This window comes from Salmo salar, chromosome 13 (assembly GCF_965601325.2).
Source record: "Salmo salar chromosome 13, fSalSal1, whole genome shotgun sequence".
Taxonomy (NCBI): Eukaryota; Metazoa; Chordata; class Actinopteri; order Salmoniformes; family Salmonidae; genus Salmo; species Salmo salar.
In genome coordinates this window covers 72078504-72091069 of record NC_138303.1, presented here as the reverse complement: position 1 = coordinate 72091069, position 12566 = coordinate 72078504, and positions in this window count along the sequence as shown.

The window sequence follows — 12566 nt, the reverse complement described above, 5'->3', positions numbered from 1 at the left end:
TTGTCAGACAGGGCACTTCCTGCATGGAATCTTCTCAGGTTTTGGCCTGCCAAATGAGTTCTGTTATACTCACAGACACCATTCAAACAGTTTTAGAATCTTTGGAGTGTTTTCTATCCAAAGCTAATAATTATATGCATATTCTAGTTTCTGGGCAGGAGTAATAATCAGATTAAATCGGGTACGTTTTTTATCCGGCCGTGAAAGTACTGCCCCCTAGCCATAACAGGTTAAAGAAGAAATCTTTGTCCAGTTCGAGGTGAGTAATCGCTGTTCTGATGTCAAGAAGCTCTTTTCGGTCATAAGAGTTGGTAGCAGCAACATTATGTACAAAATAAGTTACAAACAATGTGAAAAAACTAACAAAATAGCACAGTTGGTTGTACAATTGTACAATTGTTTAAAAAGTCCTGTATTGCAGGAAAGTGCTCCTGCAACAGTGAGTTCAGATTAAGATTCTACATCTGTAACTTGTCCTTAATTTACATTTTTTAAAGTCATGAGTTTGGCTTCAACTGTTCACTTGATGTTTTTGCATCCCACCTCTATTAACAGTCATACTCATTATTTATCATTGTATGCTATACAAATAGATGACATAGATAATAATATGAATAGTCATAATAAATATGCACAGTGACATGGTTGGCATTTGCCAAAGTGAGAGATGGTAAATTCCAACAGTTCATTAGGGATATCGCAATAGCCAAGGTTAAAAAGCATTGTTTTGGGGATGGGTTTACACAGTTGAAAATGACTCAACATCAGGATGTACAGTTACACAGCCTGAAAAACATAGGAGTCCATGAAAACACAATTCTTGCTATTCCACCCATGCCTAAGTCTCTGTACTGTATCTGCATGCAGTTGAAGTGGGAGAGTACTTGCAAAAAGCATTTCCTTTTTTCTTTTTGAGTGGCGCTCTACAATCTCGTTCCCCTGACAACCCTGTAGGTAATGGCAGTAATATTACAGCCCTTAATTTCATCTCCGTGAGCCCAAACCCCCAGTACATTATGGTTAACAAGAACTCTAGACACAGAGTCTGAAACATTGACACAATTCATCAGGACAACACAGCTCACGTCCCCACCTCCCAGGTGCCAGACAAATAAGTCCTAACTTCACATCCAAGTCTATTCAGCCGTAGCTGAGCGTGTTGAAAATGGAATGCCAAAAAGACCCAAAACATATGAGCCGCTTCAACAGACACTAGTTCAACGGTCATATTTTGGAGATTGTGTTCCTTACAAAGTGCTTGACTGTGAGCTGAGCCATTGTCTTCAAATGGGACTGTAACTACAGCCTGACTGCTTAGCCTTGTGTGTAAATGTACGAGACAGAACATGGGAGACAACAAATATGTGTGGACCAATACTCTGTCATCATTTGGGATGGATTGAAATGAACATTATGGGGACCTGGAGGAAAATGGCTGAGGGTCATACTTTTTCAATTTTAGTCAAGGGCAGGGTTTAATGTAATTTTTTTTATCTAGTTCAGGGGAGGGTCATGTAATTTGAAATTGATGAAATTAAATATTTCTCGCTGTTTTAGAATTAGTTGCTTATTAGGCTATATAGTATATCGATGTGTCCAAGGTGGTCTGCGAACCCACAACCTTCTGTCCCGTAGCCCTGTGTGCTATCAAAATTCCTTTGTTGCCATGTAATGCTTACAGGACGAAGGACAGTTTCTAAAACTGCATATCTAAGGCTCTGGTCTGTCCAAGAAGTGAAGGTAAATGGTAACCCTTATTATCTCCATGTAACCCTTATTATAAATAATGTTTACTCCCTTACAAAACAGGATCCACAGACCAGGTTTTGTACTTGCTCATAAACTCAAGCTTCAGCCATGAGCCATATACTGTATATGGCTCTAGGTTCAGAGGATGTGAAATCAGGCCATGTCTTATGTTTGCTCTCAACATAGGGAGGCTGAGTGGAAATTAATCCCTGTGTCTGTCATAGGAATGTGTCACCATGCCATAGTTGTGTTTGTGTGTGACCTGGAATCTGTGTGTCTGTGTGTGTTTGTGTGTGTGTGACCTGGAATCTGTGTATGTGTCTGTGTGTGTGTTTGTGTGCGTGTGTGCGTTAGCTGCTGTTCAGTCTGTGCTCTCACCGCAGTGGGCCATAGGGGAGTGGGGGTACCTCGCCGCGGCCTCTTGCCAGCTGGATCCTCTGCTCTCCTGGGTTTTGGGCTGGCCAGGGGGAGAGAGCCAGCAGACAATCCAGATTGCTCACCTCAACCCCAATCTGGAGTTTCACGCACATGGGAGGCCCATAAGAAAGAGAAGCGTATAGTACTTTGCCCTTGAGAGGGGATACCTTTTTCAGGTCAATTTATACAAAGGTTTGTCTTTAAAAAAAAATACATAACTGTGATTTCAAGGTATTGGATATATTCGCCCTGCATAACATAATATGTCTGTTGGTGTAAGGGTGCGTGCTGGTGGCAGGGAAGTCAGGCGCAGGAGATCGAACTTGGTATAAAACGGAGCAGTTTAATAAGTGCTCAAAAACTCAGGAAACCAAAATATACAAAATAATACAAGTGGGTACAAAACCCGTCGCACACCAGAACATAGCTTACAAACAAACAATCACCGACAAGGACAATGGGGGGGAACAGAGGGTTAAATACACAACATGTAATGAATGGGATTGGAACCAGGTGTGATACAAGACAAGACAAAACCAAAGGAAAATTAAAAGAGGATCAGCGATGGCTAGAAGGTTGGCGACCTCGACCGCCAAACGCCGCCCGAACAAGGAGAGGGACCAACTTCGGCGGAAGTCGTGACAGTATCGCCCCTGACGTGCGGCTCCAGCAGCGCATCGACACCGGCCTCGGGGACGACCCGGAGGGCGAGGCGCAGGGCGATCCGGACGAAGACGGTGGAACTCCTGCAGAATGGATGGGTCCAACACGTCCTCGACCGGAACCCAGCACCTCTCCTCCGGACCGTACCCCTCCCACTCTACGAGATACTGAAGGCCCCTCGCCCGGCGCCTCGAATCCAGTATGGAGCGAACGTAGTACGCCGTAGTACGCGCCTGAACCAGTCATCCACCGCAGGAATCGGTCTGACCCTGATGCCAAGGCGCCAGAACCGGCTGGTACCCCAGTATGCACTGGAAGGGAGAGATGTTAGTGGAGGAGTGGCGGAGCAAGTTCTGTGCCATCTCGGCCCAGGGCATGAACTCCGCCCACTCCACCGGCCGGTCCTGGCAATAGGACCGCAGAAACCTGCCCACATCCTGGTTCACTCTCTCCACCTGCCCATTACTCTCGGGGTGAAACCCTGAAGTAAGGCTGATCGAGACCCCCAGACGTTCCATGAACGCCTTCTAGACCCTAGACGTGAACTGGGGACCCCGATCAGACACTATATCCTCAGGCACCCCGTTGTGCCGGAAGACGTGTGTAAACAAGGCCTCCGCAGTCTGTAGGGCCGTAGGGAGACCGGGCAGAGGGAGTAGACGACAGGACTTAGAGAAACGATCCACAACGACCAGGATCGCGGTGTTACCCTGTGAGAGTGGAAGGTCAGTAAGAAAATCCACCAACAGGTGTGACCAAGGCCGCTGTGGAACAGGCAAGGGGTGTAGCTTACCTCTGGGCAGGTGCCTAGGAGCCTTACACTGGGCGCACACTGCGCAGGAGGAAACATAAACCCTCACGTCCTTAGCCAAGGTAGGCCACCAGTACCTCCCGCTCAAACAGCGCACTGTCCGACCGATCCCAGGATGACCAGAGGAGGCTGACGTGTGGGCCCAATAGATCAACCAGTCACGGACAGCAGACGGGACGTACAGACGCCCAGCAGGACACTGGACGGGAGCGGGCTCTGCACGTAACGCCTGCTCAATGTCCGTGTCCAGCTCCCACACTACCGGCGCCACCAGGCAGGAGGCGGGGAGTATGGGAGTGGGAACCAGGGGCCGCTCCTCTGTGTCATACAGCAGGGACAATTCGTGACAATTCGTCAAGCCAACTTCGGCGGAAGTCGTGACAGTTGGAGCTTAAACATTCTCATACTGCTTTAGCATTTCGCCATAGTATTTTCTCATGTTGGTAAAATGAGTACTCCAAACATAAACCTATAACGATGACCTTCATGTTAGCATTACGATAAAATAAGTTAAGGCTTTAATACGTACATACATCACAAATACAGATCTACGAAGCCCCCACGGGTAATGGGCCAATTCAGAAGTGACGGAGGAGGAGATGTAAAAAACGTTTGTCTCTTCATGTACAATAGATCGAAGTTCTGTGTTTTTCCGCACTATGAGAGGATTTTCATATTTCAAAATGACAGCAAATGAGTCTCTTGCACGACTCCGTCACTTATCCATGCTAAGGGATCCATTTGGGCCGACCTGTGCCTCGCGAAATGCAGTAGCGGTGTGTGGGTAAAATCGCTGGGGAAGCCAGTGATATATAGGCCTAAAGTCAAAGACAAGAAGACAGTGGCAGAATAAATTAAACCACACCTTTGTTTTGTCACAAAACTGGATAGCAACCTCTGTCCGGTGAAGTCCACGCGACTAAACAACTATTGATTTAGAACCACAGAGAGTTACAGCAAGTCGCGAAGAAAACAGGAGCTGCCTCCTCTATTCCACCACCATTTCAACTTCAACATTTCATCATCATCAAATCAACTCTGCTTAGTCTATTACAGTGACAACTAACAACTAAAAGATACCCCCCAAAAATGTGTTCAATCAATATAAGCTAAATATGATGTGGCTATCTATGATTTTGATTTCGGTTTGCATGCTTGTGTGTGTGCTCGCACGTTCGTGCAAGTAGAAAAAAGTGTTGACTCACCCTACTTGAAGAGAAACGCCAATGCCATCCTCCTCTCTTTCATGCTACCATTACATTCTGCAACAACACACCATCCCATTTGGTTTGTGCTTAGTGGGACTATCATTTGTTTTTCAACAGGACACCTCAACAGGACACCTCTAGACTGTGTAAGGGATATTTGACCAAGAAGGAGAGTGATGGAGTGCTGCATCAGATGACCTGGCCTCCACAATCCCCCGACCTCAACCCAATTGAGATGGTTTGGGATGAGTTGGACCGCAGAGTGAAGGAAAAGCAGCCAAAAAGTGCTCAGCGTATGTGGGAACTCCTTCAAGACTGTTGCAAAAGCATTCCATATGAAGCTGGTTGAGAGACTTTGAAAAATCTAAAATCTATTTTGATTTGTTTCACACTTTTTTTGGTTACTACGTGATTCCATATGTGTTATTTCATAGTTTTGATGTCTTCATCAAATAAAGAAAAACCCTGTCCAAATTTTTGACTGGTACTATAAGTATTCAGACCCTTTACTATCAGACTCGAAATTGAGCTCAGGTGCATCCTGTTCCCATTGATCATCCTTGAGATGTTTCTACAACTTGATTGGAGTCCACCTGTGGTAAATTCAATTGATTGGACATGATTTGGAAAGGCACACACCTGTCTATATAAGGTCAGAGCAAAAACGAAGCCATTAGGTTGAAGGAATTGTCCTTAGAGCTCCGAGACAGGATTGTGTCGAGGCACAGATCTGGGGAAGGGTACCAAATAATGGCTGCAGCATTGACGGTCCCCAAGAACACAGTGGCCTCCATCATTCTTAAATGGAAGTTTGGAACCACCAAGACTCTTCCTAGAGCTGGCCACCCGGACAAACTAAGAAATCGGGGGAGAAGGGCCTAGGTCAGGGAGGTGACCAAGAACCTGATAGTCACTCTGACAGAGTTCCAGAGTTCCTCTGTGGTGATGGGAGAACCTTCCAGAAGGATAACCATCTCTGCAGCACTCCACCAATCAGGCCTTTATGCTAGTGGCCAGATGGAAAGATGAACTGAGCAAAGTATAGAGAGAACCTTGATGAAAACCTGCTCTAGAGGGTGGCAATGGTTCACCTACCAACAGGACAATGATCCTAAGCACACAGCCAAGACAACACAGGAGTGTCTTCGGGACAAGTCTCTGAATGTCCTTGAGTGGCCCATCCAGAGCCAGGACTTGAATCCGATCCAACATCTCTGGAGAGACCTGAAAATAGCTGTGCAGTGATGCTCCCCATCCAACCTGACAGAGCTTGAGAGGATCTGTAGAGAAGAGTGGGAGAAACTCTCCAAATACAGGTGTGCCAAGTGCCATGACTCTCCTGGGTGAGGATCAATGGCCTCAGATCAGCTTGGTAAACAACCAGACCCTCTTACCCACAAAAGAGGGGAAGGGGGTGTGGTCCCAGTTTTGACACCTTAACCTGTTGAGGGTAGGGGGCAGTATTTGCACGGCCGGATAAAAAACGTACCCGATTTAATCTGGTTATTAATACTACCCAGAAACTAGAATATGCATATAATTATTGGCTTTGGATAGAAAATACCCTAAAGTTTCTAAAACTGTTTGAATGGTGTCTGTGAGTATAACAGAACTCATATGGCAGGCAAAAACCTGAGAAGATTCTGTACAGGAAGTGCCCTCTCTGACCATTCCTTGGGCTTCTTGACTCTTTTTATTGAAAACTTAGGATCTTTGCTGTAACGTGACACTTCCTACGGCTCCCATAGGCTCTCAGAACCCAGGAAAAAGCTGAATGATGTCGAGGCAGCCCCTAGCTGAAAAACATTAGCGCCTTTGGTAAGTGGTCTATCAGAGGACAATGAGACTGAGGCGCGTGCACGAGGCGACCCCATGTTTTTATTTTCTCTCTCTTTGTACTAAAACACGGTTTCCCGGTCGGAATATGATCGCTTTTTTACGAGAAAAATGGCATAAAAATTGATTTTAAACAGCGGTTGACATGCTTCGAAGTACGGTAATGGAATATTTAGATTTTTTTTTGTCACGAAACGCGTCGGGCGCATCACCCTTCTTTACCCTTTCGGATAGTGTCTTGAACGCACGAACAAAACGCCGCTATTTGGATATAACTATGGATTATTTTGAACCAAACCAACATTTGTTATTGAAGTAGAAGTCCTGGGAGTGCATTCTGACGAAGAACATCAAAGGTAATAACATTTTTCTTATAGTAAATCTGACTTTGGTGAGGGCTAAACTTGGTGGGTGTCTAAATAGCTAGCCCTGTGATGCCGGGCTATCTACTCAGAATATTGCTGTCACGGTTATCGTCGGTAAAGGAGGACCAATATGCAGCAGGTTTGAGATTGTTCATCTTGAACATTTAATAAACTCAAAATAAACATACAAAACGAACTCATGATTTACAGACAGTCTTCTCAGGCTCACATACGCTAGACAAGAAACAATCTCCCACAAATGACAAACACAAACACACCCTAATATATGGGACTCTCAATCAAAGGCAAATAGACCACACCTGCCTTCAATTGAGAGTCCCCACCCCAATTAACTAAACATAGAACCAGACTACCTAGACTAAACATAGAATTACATGAATCTCAAACAGTGCCCAAAAACCCCGGAATACTTCAATCAAATGCCCTTACTACAAAAACACCACCCCTAACCACATAAACCAAATACCCTCTGGCACGTCCTGACCAAACTACAATGACAATTAACCCTTATACTGGCCAGGACGTGACAATTGCAAAATGTGCTTTCACCGAAAAGCTATTTTAAAATCGGACATAGCGAGTGCATAGAGGAGTTCTGTATCTATAATTCTTAAAATAATTGTTATGTTTTTTGTGAACGTTTATCGTGAGTAATTTAGTAAATTCACCGGAAGTTTGCGGGGGATATGCTAGTTCTGAACGTCACATGCTAATGTAAAAAGCTGGTTTTTGATATAAATATGAACTTGATTGAACAAAACATGCATGTATTGTATAACATAATGTCCTAGGTGTGTCATCTGATGAAGATCATCAAAGGTTAGTGCTGCATTTAGCTGTGGTTTGGGTTTATGTGACATTATATGCTTTTGAAATCGGACAGTGTGGTTAGATTAACGAGAGTCTTGTCTTTAAAATGGTGTAAAATAGTCATATGTTTGAGAAATTGAAGTAATAGCATTTCTAAGGTATTTGAATAAAGCGCCACGGGATTCCACTGGCTGTTACGTAGGTGGGACGAAATCGTCCCACTGGTCCTAGAGAGGTTAACACTCTGCCATAAATTAGGCAGGAGGGGAATCTCCCTCTTGCTCCTCAGTATTGGTAAAGGAATGTTCCTTTGTCTACAGAAGACCTTTGCCGCCAAAACTATAACGTCCAAAAAGTAAACACTGGCACAATATTTCTAACATCCGAATGTTTGGAATGGTCAGTGGGGATCTAAAGAATAATCATGTCACATTGTTTATTATTTTGTGACATCATTAAGAATGGTATCAAGAAAATACTGTTACTCGGAAAGTGTACACATTTTATCCGTCAAGTTTCCATCCAATACGTTGTCTATGTGATATGAAAATGGATTAAACCAGATAGGAATGTGATTTTAGTTTCTAATGAGATAATTGTTTTTCATGTAAACTATGCACAGTGACTAGCCAAGCCCTGCGTGAGTTCAGAGTTTGTGTCAGCATGACGGAACACCCCCTTTGTCCAGAGTGCTTAAAAGGACTCGCTAAGAATTAACATACCAGACCAGGAAAGCGTGGAGCATTAGCTACATTTTGGAAATGATTATAAGTAGAACTTAACCTCAACCCGAGGTGATAACTCCCAGACTAGACCTGAACATTGCCAGTCTGCAGCTGTGCATTTAAAGTGCTTCAAAGTGATTAAAGACACGAGGTGGGAAGGAGAAAATCCCATCTCAGATAATCGTTGGTGCATCTGAATATCTGCTCTGAAAACAGTGTGACCTCTGGCGGACAATCAGAGCCTTAAACCCGTGGGAGAGCCCCCTGAAACAACCTTCCGAGAGGGTTTGGTTCTGACCGAGATAGACGACAAACGAAAGCATTCAACACGTAAATACATTCGTTATTTTCTTACCCCAAACGGGCGGTGGTTTATGTGCATGGTATATTATTAATGTGAGAATAGTTATATAATGTATCCTTGATAAATGTCCCTTTTTCTCTCTCTCTATTTTCCCCACACCCTTCTCCATCTCTGTGTAATAAGCCGTCATATCTTGTCAGTCCACTAGGGACTTTTGTCTCATGTAAGTGTGTATGTGTATTCTGTGTTATTATTTAGTTAGTTAGTAAATAAATAATTGAATCAATTTGTGTAGTACTGAATGATGAGTAACAGTTGGGGTTCTTGCAGATCCAAGAAGGTTACGACTGTTCAGAATGAGACTGATACGAGGTATTGATTAATAAGTGACTGTTATCGGGTATATATATATATATATCTTCTAGAGTTTAATTCGGGAGATGGTAACCCATTAAACAACTTCTTCCGTGGTGCCCCAAATTCCTAATGAGTTAATTGTTACATGATTCATTTAATCAGGTGTAACGCCCTGGCCATAGAGAGGGGTTTTTGTTCTTTATTTTGGTTAGGCCAGGGTGTTACATTGGGTGGGTGTTCTATGTTCATTTTTCTATGTTTTTGTATTTCTTTGTTTTGGGCCGTGTGTGTGTGGCTCCCAATCAGGCACAGCTGTAGTTTGTTGTTGCTGATTGGGAGTCACACATAAGTAGCCTGGTTTTCCTTTGGGTTTTTGTGGGTGATTGTTTTCTGTTTAGTGTGTATCCTGACAGGACTGTTTTGCTGTCGTCTTTTGTTTATTTTTGTAGTGTTCTCTTTTTCAATTAAAATTAAAGATGAACACATCCTCCGCTGCACCTTGGTCTACTCTCTCTTCAGACAGCCGTTACATCAGGTAACAATTAAACATAGTTAGTGGATTAAATAAATAACAGTCATCAGATTAATGAAAGTCAAGTCACGACACAAGCTTGTAGAGTCTTACCCAAGAATACTCACGGCAATAATTGCTGCCAAAAGTGCTTTGTCATTATGGGATATTGTGTGTAGATTGATGATTTAATCCATTTTAGAATAAGGCTGTAACGTTTCAAAATGTGGAAAAGGTCAAGGGGTCTGAATACTTTCCGAATGCACTGTATAAAGGGAGGGCCATAAACAGCTTGCCGGCTAGCTGGTTGAAGCTAAGCCCAGTGCTTCCTTGGCTACAAGGGAATCTGTTACAACAGGAATACAACAGCATTCCTCTGATTGAGGTAGATGGGGTTCCCTGAATCCCTGCAGTTTGGGTTCTGATGCAATGAAGTTTGCCTACAGTCCAGACTGTCTCTACCTTCAGTTCAGCCTGTCTGTTCTCTCTCTATGTCTGTTAACATTCTATTTGAGTTACTCCTCAACAATCCCAGCACCGTTCAGAGAGAAAAATGACAAATTGATCTAAACCAGCCCACGTGGCTGACGGCATTGATCTGTGATAAAGAAAACAAATACAATTCTCATTCTGACATTTTTCGAGTTCAGCTGGTACCTTGTGTACACCTTGTGTGTTAGAGAGGAAGACTTCTTGAATTTCAGGATTACATAATATGACATTGGACCATTATAAATGTAATTTTTGGAGGACTTTCTCTTATTGAATGAGTCATTACGCTACAGGTGCCATTGTTTGTACTCTGAACAGGCCCTTGTATCATGAATACAGTCACAGGCAAATGGGTTGACTGGCACTCCGCTACTCATGATACAGCACTGCCTCTTGTGCCTTATTGCTTAATTAAATAACATCCACACAGGCATCACAGCCAAGCCATATTACAGTTGTGCTTTCAAATGTTTTTACCCTCACCTACCTCTTTCAGCAAAATCACAAGTTCAATGTCTAGCATTTTGGACTACTGGGGAAACTGTTGTGAGAAGACAGGAGCTGTGGAATTTGAGAGTGCTGTGTTGGCACCATTTTAGGAGCGTATTGACAAAATGCAGCAGAAATTCTGCTGGGGGGGAAAGAACATTGATCTTTTTCTGGAATGCGTGCTTCTAGCCGTATGTTAAAGCTGCTTCCACTAGCCACTTCTCACAGCAGGGAGCTCACAATAAACACATGTATTCCAAGAAGGCCCAATGCAATGTTTGCGATGAACAAAGTTTATTCCCATGCTAAAGTGGGAAAAACTGGTTGCAATGATGCCATTATGACTTATTTTATGACACGATGGTCTGGTTGTATACTAGTTGTATACAGCTGTTGTGTAAGGACGTTTTGCAAGGACGTAAGGACGTCTTTTTAGGGGAGACATTTGGGGAGATTATGTCCTGCCACGTAACCTTTTTAATTGCAAAAATGTAACCCTTGCGCCTGCAGGCTGACTTCGGTCATCAGTTGAAAGGTGTTTCCTCCGACACATTGGTGCAGCTGACTTCTGGGTCAGCGAGCGGGTGTTAAGAAGCGTGGCTTGGCAGGTCATGTTCCGGAGGACGCTTGACTTGACCGTTTCCTCTTCCGAGCCCGTTGGGGAGTTGCAGTGATGACACAAGACAGTATTCACAGAATTAGGGAGAAAAAGGGGGTAAAAAAATTTAAAATACATGTAACCCTTTAAAGATTTATTGTAATAAATCTGAAAATCTCAGGGTGTCAGTTGATGTACTGTCACGCCTTGTGACTTTTCAACAGGTATCTCTTGCTCTGTCCGAAAACACAAAGGGCACCTTTTAGAAACTTTTCAAACGAACAAGCCAAACCTGAGTAATCCCCCTTCATTCTGTCTGGGGCTGAACAAATAATTGCATAGCTGATGGCTGACTTTGCTCTGCATTCGCCTGGCACAGCTGCACCCCCCCAACCCCCCTTTTCTTTGTACCCAGGGATAGACTGGCATGAAACACTCATTGTGTGGCACTGGATTGTTTTAGGGGGGGAGTGAGTTAAATAGGTCAAATAGAGAGTGGGCTAGGCTCACACTCCTACCCCCTCTGGGTTGCCTGGGTCGAGAGGTGTGGGGGTGGTGAGTGTGTGTGCCACCTACCCACCAATGAAGCTTTTGGATTAATACACTCTGTTGGGAAACATTGGGAATTCAGTGCTTTGAGCACAATGACTCCACTCCTGATAAGTGCACATTGGACAAGTGCAACTTAGTTCATCAGTTCAGTTCACCAGTTCAACCAATTCAAATCTGAATTGATTGGGACATCCACATAGTCTGGTTTAGTACACGTCAACAATCAACAATCCAAGCCACTGCATTTAGGAATTTAGTACAGTACACGGCTATGTCTGTTAGGAAACATTGAGAGTCCTGTTTTTTAACAGTGCTCCATGACTATCTGTCTGTCTACTGGGCTCTGAAGTGAGCCAGATTGGTCTTGGAGCACTGTGTGGGGTGCAAAGCTACATTTAAAGCTCTGATTTCTCTGTCAGCATTTGACATGCCATGTTTTGACGTGTCGGTTAGTTCCTAGTCTTGGCTGACTGATGCGTCTCGTGCTGCATTGAGAGAGAGCGAGAGAGAGAGAGAGAGAGAGAGAGAGAGAGAGAGAGAGAGAATCAAATTTTAAGCGAAACGCTTGTGCTTCTAGTTCCGACCATGCAGTAGTATCTAACAAGTAATCTAACCTAACAATTTCACAACAACTACCTTATACACACAAGTGTAAAGG